Here is a 16,524-nt window from a genome sequence, read left to right as displayed (position 1 = left end):
TTTTTGATCAGGCTCTATAATTGAATCAAATGCCTTGGCATCCTGGAAAGATCTTATCTAGGGAGGATATGCCTTCCCCCAGGAGGGGCTGAGAATCTGAAAAGGATCACAGACCAATAGGAAATACAGTTTCTTAAAGGGACCACAACCCACTTCATTATGAATTAGATCTATCCTGAGGGCTTCTCAGTAATCATACTCTTTTTCTTGTACCTTTCAGAACATCAGTTCCCCATCCCCACTCCCCATCTCCTAGTAAGGCAATACTCTAGGACAATAAGTAGCAGAAAAGGTGTCAACCTGAATTGGTAAAGGAAGTTTCTGGGTCTTAGCTCCCCATGCCAGTGAAATAAAAAATCCAATTCCTTTGAAAAGTTCTAAAAGGCAAGATCATTGTGCCTTAACTGAAGACACCCAAGGAGGGAGAAATAGGGCCAATAAGGAAAGAATTTTTACACTGAAAGGGATTAGGACTAATCCTTCCAAAGTGGGCTTGGGAAGAGACAAGCAAAGGATGTCACCACAGAGGCTAAGGAGCTATGATCTTCAGGAAAAGACAAAAGGAAGTTTGGAGTGTCATGCTGATGGATCAGAGCCCAGGATTTACTCAAAACTGTATATCTAGCTAAGGAATGTGGAGCAATAAAATCTGTTGTTCCTTATTGTCTCCTGTAAAAACTCCATCCTGACTTCATATTTGTAAAAGCTACATTCAGACTTCTTATCTGTCTGTTTCCCTAGATAACAATACCTTGCTAAAAGACATCCTGGCTCCTTCCTTATCTCTCTTACATTTTACAACCTTGTAGGCTGTTAGCCTGCTGATTGAAGCCCCAGATTTTCAGTATATAAAGTTCTTCCAAACTTCTGTCTGATATAGACTTTCTTAGCAACTAGTCCATCAACTATACTATTGATAAAGTTTTTTGTAACTATGAGAGAATTTTTTTGAATTCTTTCAAACTGTGAACCATGACTCTCCACCGCTCAGCTTGGGTATCATGCCTAATGATCAGAAAATTCCCTAAAGAATTTAATCTCTCCCCAGGAAGATTTTGTTGGTTTCCCCAGGGACTGCCTATCAGGAAGGAAACTTGAACTTTCCAGTCTGAAATGTTAAAAACATAAAAGTTTCTAGCTATGGAAGTTTTGGGGAAGCCTTCTACTTAAAGCAGAAGGAAAGGGATGACAAATTTGGAGAAAGGAATATGACTGTCTATTGGAGAGAAGAAAAAAGCCCTTCAAACCCAGAGGTCTTAAAGTACAACAGAAGAATTTCTTCTACTCAGGGGAGTCAAAGAAGGCTTCTTGAAGGAAGTAGGATCTGAGCTGGCTCTTGAAGAATGGAAAGAAATCAGATAGGAAGGCATTCTGAATAAAGGGGAAAATATGAGTAAACAAAAAATATGGGGAAAGGAAGAGTTGAATTTAATTCTGGGAATGGTGAAAGTCCAGTTTCATTAGAGCAGAGGGTTTCTGAAAAGGCTTAATGAGAACAGGCAGTTTGAAGAGAATGCTCCCTTGCTTCCTCAGTTGAGAGGTTTCAAACCAATTCATATTTGGCATCTTTCCTTCTCTGTGGTTTTTCTCATCATGTTCTATTTCTGTTCATTAAGCAGGACACAGTTTTCCAAAGGCCAAGAAGAACATTTGGTTCCCAACCCAGAAGCAGAAACTCCCCTGGAGGGGGAGTGATAGTGGGAGGGATGATCTAAACTCTTTTTGTAATAAGAATAACTCACAGTTTCTTTAGCACCTTAAGGTTTGCAAGACCCAAACCTAGTGTTATTACCATTTTTTAGAGATAGGGAATGTCAGGGTCTGAGAATTGATGAATTTTGTTTTCAAATCAATCAGCACAGTAACTAATAAATGTCTGATTTGTTCCCTTGTTTTGATCCTTGATCCCCTAACTCAAATCCAGATCTCTACACTATATTATCTCCCAGAAGGAACAGGATCATAAGTCTGCACTCTGCCTCAGAAACTATCTTCAGACCAGCTTTAGACCATTTTATAGATAAGGAAACTGATGGTCAGAGAGGTTAAATGATTGCCCAATGTCACCCAAACAGTATCAGTATCAGAATTTCAGCCCAAAAACTTGGGCTCCAGTCGTTGCCTAGCTCCAGAAAATTTCATCTATTGAATGAGTGACCAAGCATCCTAAAAATTAGCACAGGCTATTTGGTGAAAGACTTTTCTATCATATTAACCCATTTTTTAGTCTTGGGATCTCCTTGTCAGAAACTTCATTCAGCACTAGCTTGTAAGAGGGTGTGTGGTACAATAGGTTACTTGAATAAAATCAACTCTTAGCATCAGTATATGGTAGAAAGACAATTGACCAAGAAAGGAGAGACAAGGACTTTGGAAGAAAATTGTGTTTGTTTTGAAAGACAGACAGAGCTTGTTGGTGCCCAATAAAAGAGCAAGAGAGAGAAAAAAAATAACAATAGAAGATTGTAATTAAGAGCAAGAGAAAAAAAAAAAAGAATCAACTGAGCTACACAATGTTAGAGATGGAAGAAACCATCTGACCCATTCATTTTTACAAATGAGGATACTGAGGATGTAAAAGGATAAAGATTAGACACAAGAAGAGTCCCAGATCTGTCATTTTACAGGCTGTGTGACATTAGCATCCTTGATAATAGAAGATTCTCTCCTAGAGTAGAGAAGGCACCTTAGAGATCAGCAAGCCCAACCCTCTTATTTTATAGGCAAGGAAACTGAGGCTCAGAAAGATTAAGCTATTTGCCAAAAAATCAAACAGAAAGTATTTGACACAATTTCTTCATAGTGACTAGAATAGATGCTCTCCAAGGGCCCGTCCCACTCTAACATTCTTCATGTCTATAATTCCATACTTCTGACAAACAGGCCTTTTAAAGAAAAGCTATGAAGTCACCAAGGATGGAAACTATCTGTCACTATAAAGTATGAAAAGGTCTCTATGGAAATTTAAGACATTGTGACTATTATACTTGTCAGAAAGATACAAAGAACAACATTTTAAAGAAGCCACTTGATTTTAAACTCTTTGAACATACCCACCTGCCTGGAGAATTATGCAAATAACTTCTGATTTTAGAGTACTGGATTTTTTTCCTTTTAATTGTCATTCCATTGTGTGTGAGAACATCAATAGGGTTCTGGGTTTTCCTTTTGTGAAAAGGCTGCACAATGTATTCTCTGATTATTATGAAGACATTTGTTGGGCTTTTCCTTTCATTTCCATTATTCTGAAAAAAAAAAAAAAAGGATCTCACAATAGGTTTTATAGGACGTTTGAGATAAAAGCAGCTGATTATCTCCTCATTTTTCAGATGAGGAAACTGAGTCTTCAAAGAGTTCTAATATGATAGAAATATGATAGAAATTGGAAACCAATGTCTCTAATTCCAAACTCAGGAACTTTTCCACTGTAATTCATGTGATAAAATGTCCAAGTGCAGTTTTCAGAGTTTTAATATTTAAACAAATTATCAACAGGAGACTGTTTTTTAAATCTAATAATATAAATTGTAAATGCCTGAAAGAAGAAGACAAAATAGAAATGGAGTCTCTGGATTGATGGTGGGAGAGTAAATCTGGAGATCTAAATTGTTTTTTAAAAGTCCAAAGAACTTTGAAAGATAATTATGCCTTGAGGTACAGATGCAAAAGTTAGCTGAGTCTAAGTGGAAGAGCTGTACAAAAAAACTAATGGAATGTTTTAGCTAAGACAAGAGTAAAAGACCCATACAATGTTAGAGGCAGAAGGGATCTTGTGCGTCATCTAATCTGAACTCATTTTTACAAATGAGAATGCTAAGGCCCCAAGATGGAAATAATGAATAAAAGGCAGGAAGAGCAGAGTTGGGGAAACTATCTTACTCCATGTGCCACAATAAATACCAAATGATATAGCCTAAATAGAAAAATTAAAGTATAAAAAATTAGAGAATAGATGGGAATTCCTTTAAAGTTGTGACCATAGGAGGGAACTCTTAATTGGAATAATATTATAATATATATTATATAGGGTTTTAAACTTTGAAAAGTACTTTTTAGCCAAGTAAAAGATAAAGGTGAGCATAAAATATAGAAGAAAATTTTGATTATATAATATTAAAAAAGATTTAGCATGAACAAAATAAGCTAGAATTTTTAAAAGGCCATTAATCAGGAAAATTCTTCACAGCAAATATTTCTGATAAAGATATTAGTCAATATATATGAAATTGATGCTAATATATACGAATAAGAGTAATTCTCTGATAAGTAAGTGTTCAAAGAAAATGATCAGGCAGTTTTTTAAAAAGGAACTGCAAGGGGCAGCTAGTTGGTATAGTGGATAGAGCACCAGCCCTTAAGTCAGGAGGACCTCAGTTCAAATCTGACCTCAGATATTTAATAATTGCTGGCTGTGTGACCCTGAGCAAGTCATTAACCTCAGGAAAAAAAAGAGAGAGAGACTACAACTTTCCATCATCATATGAAAGAATATTCCAGATCATTAATATAATAGAAAAACAAATTAAAATAACCCTGAAATTTCATCTCATACCAATCAGACTGGGAAAAGTGACAAGAGATGACAATAGTAAATGTTGACTGGCTTGTAAGAAGACAGACACACTGCACAATTCCACTTGTGGTACTGTGATAGTTATCTCACACTACCACAAGTGGAATTGTTTATTGGTCCATATGTTCAGGAAAACAATTGTTTTGTATTATACAAGCAATGCCTTGTCCTGGTGGAGAGACTTGTATAATTCAAAGAAACTATGACTATTTAAGACAGATCATAGTGGATAGTTCTGACAAAAGCTGATCCATTAGAGAAGGAAATTGCAAATCACTCCAGTATTTTTGCCAAGAAAATCCCATAAAGAATATTTGTAGAGGGCCAGAACTCTGGAGACGTATATTTGAAACAAGGTGTTAACTCAGTGGAATTGATGAGATAACGGTTCTCTAGTTCATATATATATATATATTTAGTACTTAGTATGGTGATGAAATGGTTCTCTAGTTCACACATAATCAGTGTGCTGTAATGATGTTATTATAATAAGGGCTAAGAAGAACTGAAAGAGAGACATTCTGTCTTTGACCAGCTCCTGGTGGCTCTCATGCCTCCTGCACTAAGATCAGACTAGCAGACCTGCAGAGGAGACTGGGTCAGATTATGACAGACACAGACTGAAGACTTTGGACTTTATTCCTGCCTATTCTCATGGTGATTATTCTGCTGAGACCAAGGCTGGTCCCAAGGCCCTCCAGAAAGCTAGTCAGAACATTACAAGTATTTAAATGATAAAAGATAAGACACTGGAAGATAAGACTCTAAAACTGGAAGGCGTCCAACTTGTTACTGGGAAAGAAGGGCGACAACTACAAATAACTTCAGAAAGAGTGAAGCAATTGGGCCAAAGCTGAACAGAAGCTCAGCTGTGGATGTATCTGGTTATGAAAAGAAAGTTTAATGTTGGAAAGATTAATATTGCATAGGAATCTGGAATGTAACTAACTACCAAAGTAAGCTGGATGCAATCAAATAGGAGATGGAAAGGTTAAACATTGATATCTTGGCTGTCGGTGAGCTTAAATGGACAGGAATAGCTGAATTTAATTGATCTCTACATGTACTATTGCAGGGAAAAATCTCTTAGAAGAAATGGAGTAGTCCTCATTGTCAACAAAAGGATGAGAAAAGCAGTACTAGGATGTAATCTCAAAAATGACAGAATAATATCTACTGGAATCCAAAGTCAAGTGTTCAGCATTATAATAATATAATAATACTCTGCTCTAATCATCAATGCCAGAGAGGCCAAAGTTGCTCAATTCTATGAATCCTACACCATTTAGAAATAGCACCCCAAAAATGTCACATTCATCACAGAGGATTGGAATGCTAAATTAGGAAATCAAAAGATAATTGGAATAATAAGCAAGTGTGGCCTATAAAATGAAGCAGGACAAAGATTAAGAGAGTTTTGTCAAGAAAACCCAGTAGTCACAGAAAACAATCTTTCAATAACCAAAAAGGCAACTCTACATATGGATATCACCAGATGGTCAATATAGAAATTAGAATGATTTTATTCTTTGTAACAAAGATAGAAATGCTCCATATAGTCAGTTAAAAAAAGACTTGGAGCTGACTGTAGCCCAGATCGTGAACTTCTTATTATAAAAGTTAGAATTAAATTGAAGAAAATAGGAGGAAAACCATCAGACTATATAGGTATGGCCTAAAGAACATTCCTTATGACTATGAAGCAGTACTCAAAGAACAATAGATAGAGATTTGCAATATTGTATAACCCAAAGAGAAACAATAGCAAAAAAAGCAAAATGGCTTTCTGATGATCTTTTTTTAATAGCTAAGAAAAGAAGGAAAGGAAAAGGAAAAAGGGAAAGTTATACCCAACTGAATGCAGAACTCCAGAGAATGGCAAGAAGAGATAAGGTTTTCTTAGATGGACAAGGCAAAGAAATTGAAGAAAACAATAGAATGAGTAAGATAAGAAATACATTTTTAAAACTTAAGAGATGTCAAGGGAATGTTTCATGCAAAAATGGGCATGATAAAGTTAAAATAGCAACTTAACAGAAGTAGAAATGATTAAGAGGTGACAAGAATATTCAGAATTGTGCAAGACCCCAATTTCACTGATAACTATTGTAATGTCCAGGCTAGCTTTCTGGGGGTCCTTCAAATGGGCCTTGGTTTCAGCAGAATAATCACCACTGAGAATAATCAGGAAAAAACTCCAAAATCTTTATTGTCTCCTTCACAGTCTGTCTCCTTTGCCTGGGGCTGGGCTAGCTTTCTGGGGGACCTTCAGATGGGCCTTGCTCTTCTTAGTGGAGGAAATGCAGGAGGCAGGAGAGCCACCAGGATGGTAGGAGATGGAATGACTCTCTTCCAGTCCTTGTTGGTCCTTATATACCTTATTGTAATTACATCATTACAGCACACTCTGCATGTGTGAACTTAGAGAACCATTACATTACCATGTGAAGTACTATGTAAAATGCCAGGCTGGCTAAATCAAAAGCTGGAATTAAAGTTGCCAAGAGAAATATCAACCATTGCAGATATGCAGACAATAGCACTCTGGTGGCAGAAAGTGAAGAAGAATTACTCCTTGATGAGGGTGAAAGAGGAAAATGTAAAAGCTGGCTTGAAGCTTAATATTTGAAAAAAGACAACTAAGATCATGAATAGAGCCAAGAAAATGATCTATAAAATCCTTACAATAATGCAAAAGAGGGACACACTGAATGATAATTAAATGGGAGATAAGTTGTGGTACATGAATATAATGACACATTACTGTTCTGTAAAAAACAATAATTATGTAGAATACAGGGCAGCATGGCAAGATGTTCGCCAATTGGTACAAAGTGAGCTAAGTGGAGATAGGCGAGTAATAAATGTGGTGACTTCAACAATATAAATAGAAAGAATAACTGCAAAATAATCAGAACTTAATGTGAAATTATAAACAAGCTTGTTACCAAAAAAAAAAAAAAAAAAAAAACTGGACTCACCCTCCTTATTGGTCTACCCCAAGTTAGCCATCTGAGGCTTCTGGTTAGAGACAATAAGGACCTATAGGATTCGAATGGTTTTTGGTTGGTTAGTGATTGTCCTTCGTTCTTAAAGAGAATCAAAATGATAGGTTACCGTGCATCTAACTGTGACTGATCAGAGCAACGCAAGTTCAGGAAGCCCTACAAGGTCAGGTACAAGTAGTCCATGTGAACATTTGAGGTGGATTCTCTAAATTTGTGCATTTCGTGCTTTTTTTTTTAAGCGACTTCAATTCTACTTTGCTTATAGAGCACAGCCTTCTTGGATATGGGCACACCATGATGGCAGTTCTTTGTCAGCATCTCCCATGGATGCAATCTATTCTAAAATTCTTCAGAGAGACCTTGAGAATGCCCTTGTATTCTTTCTTCTGACTTCCACATGAACACTTGACTCCCATGAGTTCTCTATAAAATAGTCGGTTAGGCAAGCATATATTTCTCATTCAAATAACATGGCCAGCCCATCAGAGTTGTGCTCTCTATCGCAGAGTTTAATGCTCAGCAATTCAGCTCAAGAAAGGACCTCAGTGTTTGGTACCTTATCCTGCCATGTGATCTTCAGAATCTTCCCGAGAAAATTCAAATGGAAGTGGTTCAGTTTCCTGGAATGGCTGTGATATATTATCCAGGTCATTAGATAATGATTTCATTATCCAAAGAGGTCAGCACAATGGCTCTGTGGACCTTCAGTTTGGTGGGTAATACCTCTTTTCCCCCACACCTACTTTCAGTCTCCCTAACATTGAGCTGGCTCTGATAATGTGTGCACCAAGCTCATTATCAATGTGTACATCACTGGAATGTGTGGGGATATACAGAACTTTGATATGATTCTATCAAATTCTAATCAAATCCAATCCAATCAAATACTAATTGGAATATTAATTACTGTATTAATTAATCAATTAGTTACAGCATTAATACTGATTGGAGTATTAATTACTGTATTAATTAATCAATTAATTACAGCATTAATACTGATTGGAATAGAGTAAGATTCAAAATGAATTATTTCTTTCAAAAGTAGAGAAGATGGTTCAGTGAACAAAATTTCCCCTGGATGTCCCAGATTCCATTCTATATGTAGAACAGGCGTACACAGTGAGAAGTAGATCAGACCTATTGGCCCTTAGACCAAAGATAATATATGTCCATGTCCGCCAGACTCATTAAATATGTTCCACAGAAGACAGTTTCTGGCTGTTAGAGGAAGGTGTAGAATGTGAGCAGTATAGTCTGAGAGCTGGGGAGCAGAGCATCTTGCAAGGGGTAGCAGGGGTCCTCAAACTACAGCCCACGGGCCAGATGCTGCAGCTGAGGACGTTTATCCCCCTCACCCAGGTCTATGAAGTTTCTTTATTTAAAGGCCCACAGAACAAAGTTTTTGTTTTTATTATAGTCCCGCCCTCCAACAGTCTGAGGGACAGTGAACTGGCCCCCTATTTAAAAAGTTGAGGACCCCTGGATAGAGTAACATGGTTGAAGGCCAAGAAGAGTATTTGGAACATGACTCATAGAAGGGGAGATACCCCATGGTTCTGTATGTAAAGCCGTCCCTTGTTGTTATCTAAACTGCTATTGACAATAAAGTTAGGACAGTGTCCCCGGGGTCAGTTTGGCAGATCTAGCAGTAAGACAGAAGAATGTGTGAGGGAACTAAGGAGCAGAGAAAGGCTGCATTTGAAATAATTTGTTGACCCAACACAATGTTCTGAGTCTTAGGTTGTGTTGCACCAAATAGGAGAAGGGTATTAAGAGTAATCCTTACCAACAGACTGCTGAAGGAGGAACCCCAAAAGAAGAAATTGCTAATTTAGAGTGCACAGGAACAAGGAACATTGACCTCTGAAAGAGGAAATGAGTCCAGAAAGAACCACTCAAGTGCCAAGTCAGCAAGAAGAAATTGGAAATAAATAATAGCTAACAGTTGCATAGTTTTTTAAGGTTTGCAAAGAACTTTACATGTATTATCTTACTTGATTCTCACAACAATCTTGTGATAAGTGCTATTTTTATCCCCATTTAAAAGTGAATAAACTGAGGCCCAGAGAGGTTACCAATTTTCCGGATTCTCACAGCTAGCTAAGTGTCTGAGGCAGGATTCAAACTCAGATGTTTCTAACTCCAAGTCCAACACTCTATTCACTGGGGCACCTAGCTATCGAAAGGAAGGTAGTGATATATAGATTTAAGTATCCTGGGAGCAGAGGCTAATCCAGAATTGGACTTGCATAGAGCCAGGCAAATTGTGATAATAAATAAAGGTCAGATCTTTAGAATAGTGGTTATGAATTTCATTTGGGAAGGGAGGAGGGAGAAGCAATGCTTAAAAACTTCTTGGGAAGATCAGGTGTGGAACTCTGAATTAGACTAGAGAGCACTTAAGGTTCCCCTAATTGATGTGAGACAATGGCTCTATTAGCACATATTTGGATGATGGCTCTCCTCACCATTGGTGCTTGCTGAATGTTTGGTAGTAAGATAATGGTAGACAAGGATTGGAAGGTGGAGGGAGAGAAGTGAGAGGCACTTGATGACAGGACGAGGAGGAGAGAGGTTGTAGACTCCAGACTCCAGAATCCAGGATACACCTTTGGCAAGCAGTTTGCCTGCCTCCTTCACTTCTCCCCCTAAAGACCAAGGACTTTGATTTATCCTGACTCTGGCTGACCCTGAGGCCCTCCAGGGAGCTAGCTTGTACTTTACAATCAGGGAAGGGAAAAGATTTTTATTTTATTTATTTATTTATTTGCTGACTTGCCCAGGGTCCCACAGCCAGGAAGTATTAAGTGTCCGAGGTCAAATTTGAACTCAGGTCTTCCTGACTTCAGGACTGGTGCTCTATCCACTGCTCCACCCAGCTAACCTTAAAGGGAAAAGATACATAACAAAAAAAAAATTTTTTTTGGTTGTCAAAGAGGTAGAAAAAGAACATTTATGTGTGGGGATATTAATAAAATTATCTTGAGAGGAAACAGGCTATTAAACAAAAATGTTTGAGGGGAAACATAGACTGTTCTGAGGACTCAATAGAAAGCTGTCCCTCAAATTGTTGTTTATCCTTTGTTCTCAAAAAGAATCATGATATCAGAAAGGTGATGCTATGACACACAAGGGAATTTAAATGAGGGTTGTGTAAAGTCATCAGTTTTACTCTCTCCTCCAAAGCCCTCCAGATCCAGTAGCCAGATTTAGATCAGTACAAATAGAGATGGCGCTGGATATAGTGAAGGCCTTAACTTTTTAAAAGTCTTTCCAAGGTTTCAGTGATTACAGTGAGGTAAGAAATGAGGCAAAGAATGCCCTCTTTTTTTAATTAAAAAAAAAAATTAATCAATCTGGGAGGAAAAACCCTCAGAGTTATTGGCCAAAACAGAAACAATTGCTATTTACACTCACTTGGAGCCATGGAGCTCAAAAAATAACCAAATGAGGCTTGGACTGGGATCTGTTATTGGCCAGTCAATGAGATACCGAGTGATTTGGGTTTAAGGCATAGTCCTTAAGAAATTCTTAAGAAAGAAATCTAGTCCATAACCTCAAGATATCTTGTGAGGGTTCAGCAATCAAAATATACATTCCTTTGGACAGAGAATCCAGAGGTAAGGATATGATACTCTAGGTGGACAGAGGCAGAGGAGGAGGGAGAGGAGAGGAAGCAGGGAAGGAAGAAAACAAGCATGCAAGGAAAAAAGGGAGGGAGGGAGGAAAGGAGAAAAGGAGGAACAGAAAGAGAGGGAGAGAAAGAAGAAAAGAAAGGAGGGAGAGAAGGGACAGAGGGAGGAGTTAGGGAGAGAAGGAAGGATGGGGAAGAAGGAAGGAAAAGAAGGAATAAAGAGAGGAGGGAGAAGAGGGAAGGAAGGAAGGAAAGGAAAGAGGGAGAAAGAAAGGGAGAAAGGAAAGGAGAGAGGAAGGAAAAGAGGAAGGGAAAGGGGGAGGAAAGGAGGAAGAGAGAAAAGGAGGGAGGAAGGGAGGAAGGAGGGAACTCTTACTATCCATTGGTTGTTTGTCCTTCATTCTTAAAGATTAGGGATGTGAGGTCATGACTTACAGGTGAATTGGATTTAAGTGAGGGAGGTCTGTGAAGTCATTAGGCTCATTCACTTCTCCAGAGCCATCTGGTCCAGTGGTGTTCCCCAGGTAAATGTAATGAGAAAGATCTGTTTCAAAGCAAAACTGGTGAGGATGGCTTCAAGACCTTGTTGCATATCATCTCCATAAGATTGTTTTAAAATGAGAAAATAACGGGACTACATGGGGACTCTGGGAGAAATGTATATTGTTTGTGTTATACAGGATAGAACTTTGGATTTTTCAACTTGAGTTAAAGATGGATCACTACTCATGATTGAATGTGTGAAGCACATCAGTGATGGCACAAGAGCTAAGGTGTTGAGTAGTAATAGTATATCCCTCCATACCAAGGCTATCCTCAGGACTCTGAAAGAGAGGAGAAGTAGTTTGGATATGGCCATGGCTGCCCACTCCTTCCCTCTCCACACACACACAGACACACAAGAAATCCCCCAGACATTCCAGTATGAGTGCATGTGGGGGGTGAGTCAGCTCAGAGAGAGAAAGAGACAGAAGAAAGGTTCAGGTAACAGGTTGCATCCAATACCGATGGACCACATTCTTAGTGTGTTTATTAGATGAGGTACTATACTCAGTCTAGACATATATAAAAATGGAATCTGCAGAGAATAGGTGTCAGGCTCTGAGCAATAATCACGAATAGGAAATGTTTGTACACTTAATAAACTTCCCAGATAAAATTCTTTGTAATGACTTTCATAGAGTTTCTGAGTTTGTTCTTGGCAGGTCAGTTCCCAAGTAGTATTGTATCTTATTATTATCTATAAAATAATTTCTCTTTCTCTCTTTTTGCTAGGCTTTGTTGATAATATATAGAAATGCTGATGATTTATATGGGTTTTATCTTATGTCCTACTAAGGATCATTGAAGTTAATTATTTCAACTAGTTTTTTAGTTGGTTCTCTAAGAGTCTCCAAGTTTAACATCACATCATGTACAAAGACTGACGGCTTTTGCTTCTTCATTAACTATTCTAATTCCTTTAATTTCTTTTTCTCCTTTTATTGCTATAGCTAGTATCTTTAGTACAATATTGAATAATAGGGGTGATAATGGGAATCCTTGTTTCACCCCTGATCTAATAGATACTTCCAGTTCAGATAAAATCTGGAACCTCTGTTACTCTGTGACATGAGTCTACAATGAGGAGAGAGGAATCATAGAACTAATATCAGTCTTTGAATTCATAAGAGAGGAAAAGAAAGGAAGGCCCAGGATTCAGAGGAAGGATAAATAATCATTCATGAGTTAAAATTGTGAGGCAAGAAATGAACTGAGATTTTCTTGGATCAACACCTAGTACCCTATCCACCACACCATTTAGTTGAATACTTACTAGCAATCTGATCTTGGACATATCATACAATTTCTCTGACCTTCAGCTTTCTCATCTATAAAAATATTAGTCTAAAATATTCATTTATACTCTGTACTTTTCTCTGAAATTAGACTTCAAGACAACCATATGACCTATAATTTTAATGTACCATATTCTCAGTATTTACCCCTGCATTTTTCTCATTTTAATTAGATCTCAATTTAAGAAATGGCCTATATTTGATAATAATACTTGTCCTACCCACTTCAGAGCTATGGTTCAAATGAGATAATCCTCTTACAGCATATGAGGCTTCTTAAACTTTAAACTTGTAATCCTCTACATTTAAGTATTCTTGGTGATGTAGCTGGGACTGATTAACAGCATTGAGACACTTTGCTTCTCTTCTCTAGCCTTCATTAAACCTAAACTGTCCATCCCTACTCTATTTTTGCTGACAAGAGCAAGGTACAGTACAGTACTACTATCCCTTCCCCCTTTTCCAGATGAATTGCTGGTCTATATTTCCAACATAACCATTTTACCGGTATGACAATAGGACTAAGTATCTCAAAAAATCCAAAGGTAGGAATCACTCAAAGGGCAATGGAGAAACACGCTGAGGTTATAAGTAGATTACACATGTAGCCAATGAAGAATTCTGAAGAATAGGATGAAGGGACTTCATCAAAGAACAGTATGAGATGCCCATCAATTCCGAAGGTAATGGAATATTATTGTTCTATAAAAAACGATGAGCAAGCTGATTTGAGAGAGGTCTGGGAAGATTTACCCAAACTGATGCTCAGCAAAACAAGTAGAACCAGGAATATATTGTACACAATAACAGCAAAAATGTGCTATGAACTATGAAAGACTTGGTTCTTCTTTGTGGTTCAGTGATCCAAACCAGTCCCAATAGACTTTGTACAAAAAAATTTGCATTCAGAAAAAGAACTAAGGAGACTGAATGTAAATCAACCCATGCTTCTGTTCACTTCTTTTTTTTTTTTAATCTCTACCACAGTTTTCCCCTTTTTCTTTGATTGTTCTCTCCCAACATGATTCATAAAGCAATGTGTATTAAAAATAAATAAATTTATTAGAGAAAAAAAAAAAAGAACAGTGTTAAGGACTATCTATGCCTAAGTGTGAAGGGGCAGTTTGATTCTCTGAAATCCCCCACAGCTGTGAATCATAACACCCCTGAAGGAATTGCAAATCAGCCTTTACTGACTCAGATGTTGCTTGTGGATTGGGAATGAAATAAATTGGAGGCAAGAGGGAAGAGGAGGGAGGTCAGAGAACGCAACTGCCTTTCAGTCTCCTTGTATCGTCATCATCCTTTCACATGAAGGATTCTGTGAGACAGAATTAGATCCCCAGCAGTCACTAGCAGGTGGCTTCCGTAACAAATGGTGCCCAAAAAGGGACACAAGAAACAAAGAAGCAGTGAAGCAGCAGCAGCTGTTCCTGAGAAGGATCCTCCCAGGAGAGTTCCCAGTCACTAGTAGATGGTTCCTGTGACACTCAGCAGCCACTAGCAGGATATTCCTGTAACAGGAAAAGAGGATGGACTGATCTTGTCAGATTGAGGGGAAAAAAGATGAACAAGAAGAGTCCTCCAGGGGTACCCTCAGGCTGTCAGGAGAAAATAAGGAAGGTGGGCTCCCAGAGATGAATTTTTAGGAGGACAGGGATGAGAGTTGCTCATGATGGGCAAGTATGGAGAAAACTCTCAAACCAATGAGATCATTTGAGATTTTTTGAGCAATTTTCTTTTCAGCATCTTTTCAAGCATTTCTGGATCCTGATTCTGTCACCCAACATGTGACAGAACTGCTATGAGATCATAGAATCTAGAAGGGACTTCAGAAAAGGTCAGATACTGAAGTCTCTCATTTTGCAGATGACAAAACTTAGACCCAGAGGTTAAGTAACTTAACCAAGATAACACAAGTTGTGTCTGAGAAGTGATTTGAACCCCTGACTTCAAAATCAGTGCTCTTTTCCCTGTGTGATGGTGTTCACTTGCAAAAGTGAAAAGATTTATATAGTAATTCATAGAAGATTGAAAGATGTGGGCTATACAACATAGTACAATTAGATGGATTTAGTGCAGATTGAATGTTCAGATCAGAAACATAATTGATGGTTCAATGTCAACTTGGAAGGATGTTCCAAGCTAGAAAGCTAGAAAGCTCTCAGCACTGTTCAAATTGTCTGCAGAGGAACTTCTTTTCAGATAAAAAAAAAAAAAAGGCTTAAATTTTCATATCTTTGGATCCAGAAATCTCACTGTTAAGCATAAAGCCCAGGAAAATCAAAGACAAACACACACCAAACCACACACCAAAATATTTACAGTGGCAGATACAAAGAACTGAAAATAAGGTTGATGCCCATTGATATAGTCAATGGCTATTAGCCATTTAGCCTGGCTAAACAAATTGTGTTACTATAATCCATAAGAAATAATGTATGTGAGGAATACAGAGAAATAAGTGAAGAACATAAATGGAAACAAAGTAAAATAAGGATAACCAGGAAGACAATAGACATATTGATGACAAAGTGTACAAGGAAAGAAAAATGGCAAAATAAAACAAATTGAATGCTGTAAAATTATAATGGCCAAGTTTGGTCTCAAGAGACATGAGAATATGCCTCCCTTATTTAAATAAGAAGTATCATGAGTGGGAAGCACTGAATATAATATAGGAACTGGTTGATGGATGGTTAGTTTTGTTGAAATAAGACAGGGAGGGATTCACTTTTTTTTTCCTTTAGTTGACATGTAATCAAAGCCAATGGACTACTTCATAGGATGTATCATTTCCTTTATTTATAACTGGAGGAAATACTAAAATTCAATTAGAGATTAATGAAAATAGATATAATTATCTTCTCCCAATCAAATTCATGACCTCCCCAAAATCTATCCTACATAAAAATCTAGACTTGTACACTTCAGATTAAGAACCTAAGGGAGGAATATGAGAGGGAAGATGTAATAGAAAATGTAGATAATGTAAACACAAAAGATGTTATCATTAAATCTTTAAGATTTTTTTTTCAGGATTAAATCTGTTAAGAATACATATGATGATGATAAATATGAAGTCTGTCTCTATATAGTACTAATGTTCATCAGTGCTAGTTTGGTGTGCGATGTATTGCCAACAAAATGAAAAATTTAAGAGAACTATTAGATTTTATATCATCCCTGTGTGTGTATATATGGAGGGGTGCATGTCTACATGTGTTTTTGTTGAGGGAGGTGGGAAGCAAAATTCAGGGGAAAACTTCAGCATAACATTATTTATAAATAATAATAAATAAAATAAATAATAAGTAAATAATTTTCTGTACATTTACAGATCAGGATAAATTCATTGATGTGAAGAGTTTTCTCCATATGAGGAGCCAATGGAAGTCTTAATAATGCTTTTTAATCTTTTTAACATTTATTTGCAATTTGTGGTTTGAGTAATTTGAACTATTTCCCAGG

The sequence above is a fragment of the Antechinus flavipes genome, chromosome 4 (assembly GCF_016432865.1).
Source record: "Antechinus flavipes isolate AdamAnt ecotype Samford, QLD, Australia chromosome 4, AdamAnt_v2, whole genome shotgun sequence".
Lineage (NCBI taxonomy): Eukaryota > Metazoa > Chordata > Mammalia > Dasyuromorphia > Dasyuridae > Antechinus > Antechinus flavipes.
This window is presented reverse-complemented; position numbering follows the sequence as displayed.